This window comes from Capra hircus, chromosome 16, assembly GCF_001704415.2.
Source record: "Capra hircus breed San Clemente chromosome 16, ASM170441v1, whole genome shotgun sequence".
NCBI classification, from domain to species: Eukaryota; Metazoa; Chordata; class Mammalia; order Artiodactyla; family Bovidae; genus Capra; species Capra hircus.
Window position 1 is genome coordinate 49,338,902 of NC_030823.1, and position 13,822 is coordinate 49,352,723.

General features: G+C 48.7%; 1 protein-coding gene across 3 annotated transcripts in view; it reads left to right on the forward strand.

Moving 5' to 3' along the window:
• Positions 1,221 to 13,822, forward strand: part of GNB1 (G protein subunit beta 1) — a 75,734-nt gene continuing 63,132 nt past the window's right edge. For 2 of the 3 annotated variants that reach the window (XM_018060496.1, XM_018060493.1), the window contains exon 1: positions 1,221 to 1,451. The gene's annotated coding sequence lies outside the window, so the exon portion shown is untranslated. The remainder of the gene's footprint in view (positions 1,452 to 13,822) is intronic. The other variant, XM_018060494.1, reaches the window with a different exon arrangement.

Below are 13,822 nucleotides of genomic sequence, written 5' to 3' on the forward strand. Positions count from 1 at the left end.
GTGTGGAGAGGGGGAGACGAAAAGGGACACAGCCCCAGAGTGGGTGGGAAGGCATGGGCTCCAAGCTGGGGTCCAGGGCCACCACAGACAGACAGGCTCACACACAAAAGGAAACCATCTGCTGCAGTTGTGAAAGAGCCTGGGGAGGGAGGGTCTACAGGGCACCTTGAGGTTTATAGGGCCAACTGCATTGCTTGGGTGTTCTTCTGCTGTGCAGGCCAGGGGGAGGAGAGGGCAGCACAGGGAGGGCTACAGGCAGGGAGCTGATGTGGTTGCAAGGAGGTGATTAGGGTGGGGACCCCAGGCTCTTGCAGTGAAGGACGTTGTTGGAATTGGGGAGGCAGAGGTCAGATGGAAAGGTGGAAGCTGGTGGGCTAAGAGCCCCAGTCATAAACATCCAGGAGGGGTCTGAGGACACCAGAGACTGCTGGCTGCTCACAGCTGACCTCCTTCCCCATCCCCCACTAGGGGGTCTTTGATTCTCAGTTCTCTGGCAAACTCGGCCGCCCGCATTTGCAGGGGCAGACTGTCTGTCCCTACTGTCAGTCATTCTCGTTCTCGTGGTCACACCTCCATGCTCAGGTGGCCATTCCAGACAGAACCTTGACTACCGAAGCCACACTACCTGCACCTGCCCAGCTCACTGGAGCCCCACGGGCACCTCTGAGGACAGCCCTGACCCTGGGCTGCAGGAGGTCCACTCCGCAGGCAGGCTGAAGCCAGGCGTCCCTGAGGCCGACACAGCGTGGGTGTGGGTCAGCATGGGCTGGGAGTATGTATGCTCATGTGTATGCGGGGTGCACAATGCAGATGTGGAGCGCCCGGGGCTTTACGTGCGCGTGTACCGGGAAAGGAGTTCAGATGCTGAGCGCCGGATGCGGTGGCAGGCTCCCGTCCTGCGTCCTTTATCTAAGTCCACCTGGCTGGGAGCCTAGCGAGTCGGCAGCAGGCAGACCACCCTACGCAGTGCCCCGCGCTCCGGCCCCTGGGGAGCGGAGCCTGGCAGGGGGAGAGGCGGCTCTGACTTGGAGGTTACCAGGGAGGGTCCGCGAGGATACAGCGCTACCCCTTTAAGCGGCTCGCGCACGAGCGCGTGGGGCTGGCGCAGGGAAGGAGCGCGCGCGCGCGCGCCGGGGACTCAGCCGAGCGGGGCGTGCGCGCGCGGCGTGCGCGGTGACGCGACCGTGGGGTTTCCCGAGGCTGCGGGCAGGGGCCGCCGCGCCCATCCCGATGGCTGGAGGCGTCTGAGGGGCGGACGGAGGCGGCGGCGGCGGCGGGAGCGGGAGCGGGAGCGGGCGCAGGAGTGGAGCAGCCGCCGCGGGACCGACCGGACCGAGCTTCGCCGGCGCACCTGCCCGCAGCGCCCGCGGAGCGGCCGGAGCGCGACCACCTCCCGGAGCGGCGGCTGAGGCGGCGGGGAGCGGGCGCGGCAGGCGGGACGCGGCGTCGAGGTGAGCGCCACGGCCCCAGCCCCAAAAGCGACCCCCGTCCCAGACCCCCTAGCCCTGACCGTCTCCCCAACCACCAGCCCTCCCCATCGCCCCCCGGTCGCCCGCCCGCCAGGGCCGCCCCGCCCCCACCCTCCCCGCCCCCACCCGGCTGCCTGGCCGAGTCTTCCTGCCCCGCCCGGGTGGGGTCCTCGGGGCGGGGGCGGCGGGGACCCCGCGGGCTTCGGCGGGGCCTGGGGCTGAGGTCCTGGGCTCCGGGCTGGGAGTTGGGGCGCCGGCGTCTGGAGTCCAGGTCCGGGCCTCTGGTCTGGGGTCCTGGGTGCAGGCTTGCGGTCCGGGTCCTGAGGTCCGCGGTGGGGGCGGGGCTGGAGACTCAGTGGTTTGGGGGTCTGGGGCCGGCGCCCCTCGGCCGGCGCCTGGGAGGTGGCCCGGAGGAGGGGCGCCGAATGGTCCGAGAACAAAGGCGGCGGCAGGCCTGTCCCGCGCTGGGCGGTGGGCGCCATCCTTGGTTACGGGAGGACGGGCTGCGAGAAAAGCGGCCTTTCGGAGGCTGGAGGAGAGGCCGGCGTCGCCGCGGCGGAGAAATGAGGAAGCGGCGCCTAGGGCGCGCGGGGCGGACAAAGCGCCCAGCGAACGCGAGCCCCGGTCCCACAGTCGCCGCCCGGCCCGAGCGGGGCCGCCCGAAGCCCCGATGCCGGCGTGCAGCCTGCGGGCGGCGGCCGGGCCCCCGCGCCCCGCGCCGAATGAATGGCCCTCGGCGGCCCGGCAAGATGGCGCGTCCGCCGCGCGGCCTTTGTCAGCCGCCGCCCGCGCCGCGGGGCTCCGGGGGCGCCGCCCGGGGGCGCCGCCCGGGGTCCCCCTCGACCCCAGAGGGGTGGGGAGCGCTGAAGATTCCACCCGGGGGTCGCTGAGCCATCGGACTTTGAAAACCCTGTTTTTTGCCTTGCGAGTTGCTATTTGACTCCAGTGGTGTCCACCCGTTTCTAGTGTCCTTTAAATTACCGAGTTAGCATACCTGAGTAGCGGGAGCTTTGTGTGCTTAGTGTCTTTTTCATGGACCCTTTTGAGTTAGGATTGGGAGACTCACGGCCTGAAGGAAACAGGAATGTATTTATTTGGGGAAACAAGGGTGTTTATTTGGGCAAAGGAAGTTGGTGGACATTTACAGTTAAAGAGTACGTTACTGAGTTTATGCATACACGATGTATATATTTTCATCTGTAGTTTTGGTTTAGGTTAGAGGCCTTTTCCTTGTTTTTTTGTACTTCCATGTTGCTACGTGTTTAACACAGTGATCTCAAGTAATATTTAATGATTAAGCGGTTGCCTACGAGATTATTAGGAAAAATACATAGCTATTTTTCATGATAAGCAAATAAATGGAAGTATTAGCTTTATGAGAAGTTCCTTCAACCCCATACCCTAGATAAGGTCTGAAGACCATTGTTAGCAGTTAAGATTTCTACCTGAGTTCTCGTTTTCTAATTTGAGGCTGTAGTCTTTTTTGGTTTGGAGCAGGGTTCTTGTTTCAAAGGAAGGTTTCAGTTTGAGTCCTAGTAAGATAGATAGGGTCTGTTCTGGATTTCTTCCGGAAGGTACACATTGCAAAAAGAAAGCGAACAGTCAGTTCCTTTTTTGCTTCCTTACAAATATGGGTGTGTGGCTGGGGACAGGGCTGCTTGCCACCAACATGGAAACAGGTCTGAGAACCTCCAGACTGCAGAACAGGGCGGGAGCTTTTGGCCGGATTGAACTTTCTGACAGAGCTGTCAGAAATGGAGTGCAACTGGAAGGGTCAGAGGCTGCCCTGGCAGGATCCTGTTGGGGAAGATTTCCAGCTGCTCTGAGGCTGTCCAGGGGACTGCAGGGCCTTTCTCCTCCAGGGACTCACTCCCTCTGTCACACCAAGCCTCTGGTTTCACAGGCATTGTGATTGCTACAAGTTTTTCTTGAGAAGGTGTGAGTTGAGGAAAGTAAAGTTTTATGGTTGTGCCTGCGGCTCATTCCCAATTCTCCTGCTTGGGGGCGCGTGTTAGGCCTGCCTCTCTTCTGCAGAAATGGAGCAAGAGTATGGTAATAGAGAATATCATTCAACTCTGGTTCAGTTTTGCTTCAGAAGTGACACTTTATTAAATGAAAACACCCGCCAGGTAGGAACCATTCTGCTTGTATGTTACCTGAGTTTACGACAGAGCTATATTTATATTATCTGGCAAGTACTAAGAGGAATGTCCTCTTTAGTGAGACCTTAATAAGGATTTCTCTTTGATGTCTTGAGTTACTTCTGTTTTGGGAGGAGTTCAAGTAAATTTCCTCAGATTTCATTTTAATCTCAGAAGAGATTTGAAAGATTGTCAAGACTTTTTCATGCTTAGCGACTTTGATTTCAAAGCTTGGATCACCTAGGTCTTATATTGATCACATGAGGAGTGCACTGATTCTATGAGGAGTTCATTTATTTCTCAAAGTTTTGTTCTGTTACCTTTTATTTTGCTAAAATGTTCTGTCTTTTATCCTTTAGCTTGATTGGAAAAGTTGTATTTCTAAAAATACCTTTGAGAGGGGTCTTTATGTAGACTTGCCTACCATCAGTTCTCTTTTTAGCGAGCACCTTAATGAATAATGTTGACATGCAGTATCGGCATTTATTGTAGTGTCTTCATTAGATTGCTTTTTTTCTGTGCCCAGAAGATTTGGCTCATGTTGGTTTCTAAATGGGATTAAGTTCTTACTGTCTACAGACTTTGGCTTTTAGCATTAGTGGATTGGTAATAGATATTCTCAATTTTATTATCTGGGCTTGACCATATGGCATGCCATATTATTTTAAAAGCCTTATTTATTTAGCATGAGTCTAATAAAGCATTGAACAGACAAATTTTAGAATTTTTTAGGCTTCCCTGGTGGGTCAGTCAGTAGAGTCTGCCTGCCGTGTGGGAGACCTGGGTCTCCATGCTTCCCTGGGTCAGGAAGATCTCCTGGAGAAGGAGATGGCAACCCACCTGAGTATTCTTGCCTGGAGAATTCCATGGATAGAGGAGCCTGGTGGACTACAGTTCATGGGGTCACAAAGAGTCAGACTCTGAATTTTTTAATATTGGTGTGTATTCTGATCTCAGGTTTGGATTTGTAGATAAGAGTGGTTTGAGAATTTATGAGGCAGGCAGTTCAGTTGAGTGAGTGGTGTAGTAAACATAGAATGAGGGGGTAAAAAGAAATTGAAATTGAAACTGATATCAGAGAAGTAATTTACAAAACTGATTGTGTAACATTACTGGGAAGAAGACACGGTCCAAATAGGTCCAAATATACATGGAGAGAGTGGCTGTGTATTGAGTAATGCAACAGCACATTGACTCTTCAGGAAGAGAATGGAGTCCCACTTCTTTTTAGAGCTGCGGGTTTTGTTCCAGACTTAAACTCTCATTTCAGAAATACAGGCAATTCTGTAGACACTTGGATTGGTCAGTGGATTAGAAGAATGCTAATAGCATTTAAAACCTTTTAGCCCCCTTGTTCTTTTGGCAGTGTCTGTCGTTAGGTGCCGCAGTTATCGATGGAAATTACTGCTCACTACCAATGATAGAAAAGCTTCCTGTTTCATAGAGCAATGTTGCTTTCTTTTCTTTCTTTTAGAAACTTGAGGATTCCCTTATTTGAATAAGTAAAAATTCTGGGGAAAAAACTATTTCTAAAAACTCACTGATTAAAAAGACCAAGTTAAGATTATCTAAAATAATAATTTAAAGAGATTATCCAGTTGAATCCATATTGCCATTGATAAAAGTTAACAATTTAATAATCAGCTGTCCGCGGGATACCCCTTTGTTTTTTGGCCACCTTGTGGCTTGCAGGGTCTTAGTTCCCTGGCTAGGGATTGAACCCGGGCCCAGGAGTCCCATCCACTGAACTGCCAGGGAATTCCTGCTCCAAGCTTAATACTGTATTTTATCAAGGGGGCACAGCTGTTCTTTAACCTCTCTGGACTAGAATACTAAGGGATTTGGTCGAATATATTCTTGTTTACTTGTGGGTTGTTACGTCTGTGCTTGTCTGTCTTCTGACTCAGTCCTGTGGCAACTGTAAAATATATTCCCGATGCAGATTACAGATTCTCTTGACTACCTGTCCAAGTGTTGGTAAAGCTTTAAAAAAATCTGGGGCCTTCCCTGGTGGTCCACTGGCTAAAACTCCATGCTCCCAATGCAGGGCCATCTGTGGTCAGGGACCTAGATTCCATTTGCCACAACTAGCAGTTCACATACTGCAAGTAAAGATCCTCTCTGCCGCAACTAACACCTGGCACAGCCAAATAAATATTTTTAAAAATTCGGAACATTTCTAACTAGACATGGGAGTATTAAAGTTTCTACAATAGGTTTCCAAAAGAAATTGTTATAGGAACTTTAAGATACCTGAATTTCAGGGACAGAAGGAAATGCACTCATTTCTCAAAGGACTGAGACTGTCTGAGTTAGAACTCAGCTCTGTAACTTGCTGGTTTGGATTTGATTTTGACTTGCATGTACCTGTGTCCTTGTGTGTGAAGCAGGCACACAAGCCCTCCTTTCTAGGGTGGTCGTAAGGAGTGCAGTGCAGCACTTGGAGCACTGCTTGACTGGCAGTTCTCTGTGCTGGGAGCACCATTTTAGTTGCTGTTGACCTTGCTTTGTAACAGTTTTTTTTTTTTTGGCCACGGGCATGGCTCAGCAGGTGGAATATTAATTTCCTGACCCCCGCCTCTTGGAATCTTAACCATGGGACTACCAGGGAATTCCCGTATTGACCGTATTTCTTACTCTGTGTATTATGCCCCTGCAGCTTGTTTATTACATAACCTCTTTGTACCTCTTAATCCCCTTCACTTATTTTGCCCCTTGCCTCTTTCTGGCCACCACTGGTTCTCTGTGCATCATATGAATAGCTTTGTGTGGTTTCGTTTTGTTCAAAAGGCTTTCTTTTACCTTTAAAGGGTAATTTTGATCATATAATTTATTTTGAAATTGGTAAAACGATTATTTTTAAAGCTCTCACTCCCCCCCTCCGTTTATGATGCCAAATTATTTGGTATCCCTTAATTTGTCAACTAGTGGCAATGAAATATTTTTCTGTGTTCTCAAAAGTACCATAACTTGAAATTTGTGTTTTATTCAGCACCTTCACTGCTCCTTACTGAGTGTAAATTGTTGTAGAATGGGCGTGGCCCAGGGCTTTATGTTACAAAGTGAAAAACAGAGATGGATCACAGGGGCACCTAACTTACTTAAGAGTTTAGCGATGGCTTTCTAGGGAGAATGTTTGTTTTGGGGAAAGTCTTATATTTCTTGATTTATTACGTATATTCAGCCCTGTGTTATATATTTGCTCAGTTTTATCAAATAGTCTTACCAAAGCATTCTACTGGTAGTCTTCCCCCAAATGGATTCAGGAACACTAGATGGTTGTGCGCTTCATGACTGTGCAGACTTGAAGCTCACTGTGTCTCTTGCACTAGAGTCAGCGTGAACATAAGGTGCTGTCCAGGCCCCGCATCTCTGGTTTCAGTACTAGGGCTTCTGAACACCTACGTGCAAGGGACTGCAGAGTGGGAGTGGGGAGCACCCCATGTGACCTGCAGGAGGCTTCCCCAAGGGCTTATTTCTTCTTGTCCTCTTCTTTCTTGTTTGAGTTCGTAGTCAGCCAGAGCAGCCTTGATGACCTCTCTAGCCAGTGTGGAGTAGTACAGTTTCACAGGCAGAAGGCAGAGTTCCTTGGCGGTATCTGTGTTCTTCATGGTCGAGGCTTCCTCCACCATCTTCCCCTTCACTCATTCAGGGGCTGACCAGCTGCTGGGAGTGGCAGAACCACAGCCAAATATTTTAAACCTGGTGTTCACTATCTTTCTCTTTTCACCCGCTTTAATCTGTATTTTCATTTCATCACTACACGCTGGAGCCCCACCCATCCGGTTCCAACATTTTTAGATGTCTTGCCAGGGGACCCCAGGTTTCAGGGATTTTCATAAGAATCAACTGCAGTCCCGTGTGAATGCCAAGCCATAGCTGACAGCTCCCAGGGGGCAGGCAGGTAGGCGAGGGGCTGGAGCAGCAGCAGGGCTGCCACCATCTTGCAGGTCTGCTGGAAAATATTGAGACTGGATGGATTCTCCAGTTGGAGCCTGCCTGCTGCGTGAAGGGGAAGGAAAGAGTGTTCTAGGGTGAGGAGATGGACCGTGTTTTTCATGCACCCAGTTGGCCTCCTTCACTCACTGCCTCCAGCACCTAGAACCATGTAGTGCAAGATGTTGTTTAATCACTAAGTCATGTCTGGCTCTTTGGACCCCAAGAGCCTGCCAGGCTCTACTGTCCATGGGATTTTTGAGGCAAGAATACTGGAGTAGGTTGTCATTTCCTTCTCTAGGGGATCTTTCCAACACAGGGATCAAACCCACATCTGTTGCATCTCCTACACTGGCAGACATGTTCTTTACCACTGCGTCACCTGGGAAGCCCTGTATTGCAAGATACGAAGTGAAGTGAAAGTTGCTCAGGCATGTCCAACTCTTTGCGACCCCATGGGCTGTACAGTCCATGGAATTCTCCAGGCCAGAGTACTGGAATGGGTAGCCTTCTCCTTCTACAGGGGATCTTCCCAACCCAGGGATCGAACCCTGGTCTCCTGTATTGCAGGCAGATTCTTTACCAGCTGAGCCACAAGGGAAGCCCATATTGCAGGATAGCTGCTCAGTAAAATTATGGAATGAAAAAACATGATTCATCCAGGGACATAAGTTCCACAGGGCTGGAGAGTGGTGAGAAATGGACACCTAAGAGGTCAGAGCCTTGGTAAAGAATTTGCACCTTTACCTTGAGGGCTCTATGAAGCTTTCAAAGGGTTTTAAGACGATTTACCTGATCAGGAATGAGTCACTTGGTACTTGAACTTGGAGCATGCTCAGAGGAAGGAGGAAGACAGGTCAGATTTCAGATGGGATACTATAGAAAGGAAGAGGGTCTGGGTCAGGGTTGAAAAGCTGGTAGCTGGTGACTGAGATGCCTTGATGACTTAGTGGAAGGTCAGAAGGGAATGAGTGAGTACAGGTTTCTGTCCTGGATATCTGGGTGGCCGTCTTGCATTTACTGAAATGAGCAGTGGTTTGCTGAGAAGATACACTGAACTTTGCACCTAGGTTTTGAGGACCCCAGGAGACTTTCCCATATTCTGCATCAGAACACACCAGCTCTTATTCTTTCTACTCCTCTTTGCAGAGCTCTTCTGGAGGTTTGTTGGTACTCTCCACTCCCTTCATTAAGGTGTTTGTACCCGTATCCCCTCCTTAGAGGCCATTCTTCACTCCCATTAATCTCTGTTTTCCCTTGCTCTGTCCCCCTAATCTGTTGATCTGCCCACTAGTTCTAAGCTCCATGAAGACAGGCACTTTGGTTCAACTGCAGTATTACCATTCTCTGAAACCCTGAAGTGTTTGTCGAACTATTGACTTTTGTTACTTGTGAATGTGGAGCCCTGGAGGAGTGGTCTGAATGAATTGTTAGTATTTAGATGGTGGTTGAAGTCTTGGGTGTCATCATTACTTAAAGTGAGGGGTCTGAGGAGTACCATCTGTGGACTCGGACTCATTAGGTCCAAGATAGTGTCATGATCTGAGCTTCCCTAGTGGCTCAGACAGTAAAGAATCTGCCTGCAGTGTGGGAGACCCAGGTTCAATCCCTGAGTCAGAAAGATCCCCTGGAGAAGGAAATGGCAACCCACTCCAGTATTCTTGCCTGGAGAATCCCATGGACAGAAGAGCCTGGAGCGCTACAGTCCATGGGGTCACGAAGAGTTGAACAGGACTGAGCAACTAACACTTTCACTGTCAGGATCATACTAAGATGTCATTTGACTTTCACTGTGTTGACATTCCCACTGATGGTACAAAAGCAGTGGTGGTTGACACTGCTGGTTCTGCAGCACAAATCAGGGCTGTGGTACCAAGCCATTTACAGTGGTTTTTGTTGTTGTTCAGTTGCTCAGTTTTGTTCAACTCTTTGCGACCCCATGGACTGCAGCGTGCCAGGCTTCCCTGGCCATCACCATCTTCCTGAATTTGCTCAAAGTCATGTCCATTGAGTCAATGATGCCATCCAACCATCTGATCCTCTGTCGTTCTCTTTTCCTCCTGCCTTCAATCTTTCCCAGCATCAGGGTCTTTTCCAATGAGTCGGCTCTTCAGATCTGGTGGCCAAAATATTGAAGCTTCAGCTTTAGCATCAGTCCTTCCAATGAATATTCAGGATTGATTTCCTTTAGGATGGACTGGTTTGATCTCCTTGCTGTCCAAGGGACTCTCAAGAGTCTTCTCTAGCACCACAGTTCAAAGGCATCAATTCTTCAGTGCTCAGCCTTTTTTATTGTCCAGCTCTCACATCCATACATGACTACTGGAAAAAATCATAGCTTTGGCTATACGGACCTTTGTAGGCAAAGTGATGGCTCTGCTTTTGAATATGCTGTCTAGGTTTGTCATTACTTTTTTCCAAGGAGCAAGCATCCTTTAATTTCATGGCTGCAGTCACTGTCCACAGTGATTTTGGAGCCCAAGAAAATAGTCTGTCAGTTTCCATTTTTTCTCCATCTACTTGCCGTGAAGTGATGGGACTGGATGCCATGATCTTCATTTTTCTAATGTTGAGCTTTAAGCCAGCTTTTTCACTCTCCTCTTTCACTTTCACAGGAGCTTTTTAGTTCCTCTTCGATTTATGCTGTAAGGGTGGTGTCATCTGCTTATCTGAGGTTATTGATATTTCTCCCAGGTATGTTGAGATTCCAGCTTGTGCTTCATCTAGCCCGACATTTCACATGATGTACTATGCATATAGGTTAAATAAGCAGGGTGACAATTCACAGTCTTGACCTCCTCATTCCCCAATTTTAAACCAGTCCATTGTTACATGTCTGGTTCTAACTGTTGCTTCTTGACGTGCATATAGGTTTCATAGCAGGTAGGTAAGGTGGTCTGATACTCCCATCTCTTGAAGAATGTTCCAGACTTTATTATGATCTACGGTCAAAGGCTTTAATGTAGTCAATGAAGCATAAGTAGATGTTTTTCTGGAATTCTCTAGCTGTTTCTAGGATCCAGCGGATGTTGGCAATTTGACCTCTGGTTCCTCTGCCTTTTCTAAATATAGCTTGTACATCTGGAAGTTCTTGGTGGTTATTGTAGTCATAATATTCTTCACCGCTGTGAACTTGTCGTTAAAAAAAATCCAATTTAATGTCTTTGATGAAGCAATAAAAATCAATTTTATTAAACTGCAACCTGAGTACTCATCTTTTTACTGGTCTGTGTGACAAAATGGGAAGTCAGCATAAAGCACTAATTCTTATGTAGCATCTTAACGTATGAGAGTCTGGACAGCAGCTATGCCATTACTTGAGTTGAAAGAACAGCCGACAGAAAATGATGACTGTTTAGACAGGGGAACATGGCAGATATTTTCTTAAAAACGAATGAAGTGAACAAGATACTTCAAGGAAAATAACTGACATTATTGTTGGCAGTGATAAAATTTGAGCTTTCAGATGGAAATTTGAATTTTGGAAAACTTAATTCTGCTACCATGAGCTTGACAGCTTCCTGGTACTTTTCTTTCAAGATAGGTGGAGATGTTAAGGGAATGTTTCTTTTTTAATGTTATATAATAAAATGTGTCAACGTTGGGAAGATCTACTTAACTCAGGGAGGTGATGTTTTCCAATGGCCCGTGCTTGATGCTGGGAACTCAGGCATAGGTAAAAGATCCATTCAAAGCATCAGAGTGGAGTGAGGCCCCTGGTGTTTGATGTAACAGTGTAAACAGTTAACTGACAGGGTTTCAGGTTCCGCATCAGAACTTTAAGAAAGTTAGCACTTGTCAAGTTTTGATGTAGTATCAAAGACTGTTGACATCTATTTGAAAAGGCTGTTAAATCACTCCCTTTTTCTACTATGTATTTGTGTGAGAATATTCGTCACCTTCAACTGGACAAAGTTTGGCCCCAGATTGACCCGCTCCCTCCCCGCCCCATCCCCTCTGCTCCCACCAGGCAGACACTGAACAGCTCTGCTGGTATGTACAATGTTGTTACTCTTCTCTCCAAGTTATTTTTCTGGTTATATTTTGTAAAAATACTGTTTATGGTAACAGTCAGTATGCTTATTGAACGTTCTTAGAAAGTCTCTGCTTTAGTTTCTAATATAGTAAATACCCGTAGATATAACCTATGTAAACAAGAGCCCCTGGGGTCCTCAGTAATGAAGAACATACAGGGAGCCTGAGCCTCAGCCTCCAAGCAGCATGATGGGAGAGAGGAGTGCAGTGCTTACCCTCCAGGACCGCTTGAGGGCCTTGGCCAGGTGCCTACGGGAACCAGTGAGGCCCTTCTCTGGAGAAGGCACCCTGGCCTGATGTATCCTTACAAGTGAAGGGTTGTGCCTTTTCCCGGGGAGAAGAACCACCTGGAGATTGTCTAAAGGTTGAAGACCAATGGGTGCAGCTTGGGTGTAGCAGGATGAGCAGAGGAAAAGCTGCTCAGAGGAGTGGAAAGAGTTGGAAGCACATCATAGCAGTGTCAGTTCTGTGAGCATCTCCGAGAATGGGGGAGGGAAGTATCAGAGAACCAGGTTTGGCTGGGAATGAGAAGTCATCGAGGGTTCAGTGGTCAGGACTTCCCAGGGCCAATGAGTGGCAGTGGGGTAGGGGGAGGCTCTAAAGGAAGGGGATTAATTTTACTGTTTTCTTTTCTGACTGTGCTGTGTGGCATGTGGGATCTTTGTTCTCTGACCATGGACTGAACCTTTGCCTTCTGCAGTGGAAGCGCAGTCTTAACCACTGGACCACGAGGGAAGTATCTGTTTGATGGCACTGGTGAGCAGCAAAAGGAAAAGGTGCTGAAAAGAAATTAGGGCAGGGCTTCAGAGATGGCTGGGATTTCATTTTAAAAGGTGGTAGAGGGGCTTCTCTTGGAGAAGGCAATGGCACCCCACTCCAGTACTCTTGCCTGGAAAATCCCATGGATGGAGGAGCCTGGTGGGCTGCAGTCCATGGGGTCGCTAAGAGTCAGACAGGACTGGGTGACTTCCCTTTCACTTCTCACTTTCACGCATTGGAGAAGGAAATGGCAACCCACTCCAGTGTTCTTGCCTGGAGGATCCCAGGGTCGGGGGAGCCTGGTGGGCTGCCGTCTCTGGGGTCACACAGAGTCGGATGCGACTGAAGCGACTCAGCAGCAGCAGCAGCAGCGGGACTTCTCTGGTGGTCCAGTGGCTAAGACTGCGGGGTCCCATAGCAGGGGCCCTCAGTACAATCTCTGGTCAGGGAATTAGATCCTGCATGCCACAACCAAGACCCAGTGCAGCCAAATAAATAAATATTGTTTTAAAAAAGAAAAGGATGGTGGAAACGTTTGAGGTCGAGTGCAGGAGGAGGTTAGGGGATGAGCCAGGCAGATATCTGGACAAAGGGAGAAGCCCTGAGACAGGACTGAGCTAGGAACTGAAATGAAGGCTTGGGAAATTGAAGTTACTCCCCATTGGCCGTAGATGTTCCTATATATAAAATGTGTTGGAAGAGGTGGTTGAAGATAACCCTGTTGAAATAAAGTACTTCAAACCATGGCCCTTCCGTCCTCCACCTGCAGTTCCCTTGGCAGTAGATGAACTTGCATTTTGCAGATGACCAGTGCTGTTAGCTCATGCTTGTTAAGCACCTCCTCTGTTAGCTAGATGCCATGCTAAGACCTTGATGATATTGCACTCTGATCCACTCATCAGTTCTGAGCCTGGTCCTGTGAGTAGACCCTTTCCACAGATGGCTAAACCTGTTGGGGAAATTAGGTAATTGGCCAGAGTCACAGCTAGGAATCTGCTGAACCCAAATAACTGAATGTCAGTTATTTGCCTCCAGAGCTCTTACCTGTTACACCGTGGACCATCTAGCGTGCATGCCTCTCCAGTCTCCCACCTCTTAGGACTTCTGTGTCTGCCTCTGCCTCCTTCATAGATTTATTAAAGGGAAAGTTCTTCCACTTGAGGACGTGCTCACCTACACTTTTATCTTTAGTTTCTTCTTCAGAGGCTCTTTCTGTTCTACCTTCAAATGTGACTAATAAGTCTTATATAACTCAATCTCCCAGTTAATCTTGGTGTCTTGTCTTCAGCCACTATTCTCCTTTTTTTCCCTCTATTTAAAATTAAACTCCCTGGACAGGCAGTCTGTCTCCACCACCTCAATTCCTCCGTCCCTCCTGTCCTCCTCCTTCGAGGGCCTGTTCCTGTTCCCCCTAAGCCACCAGCATTGTTATTTTTATAAAAATGTCCTTTCAGCAAGTCCATTTTATTGTACCCAGTTTTT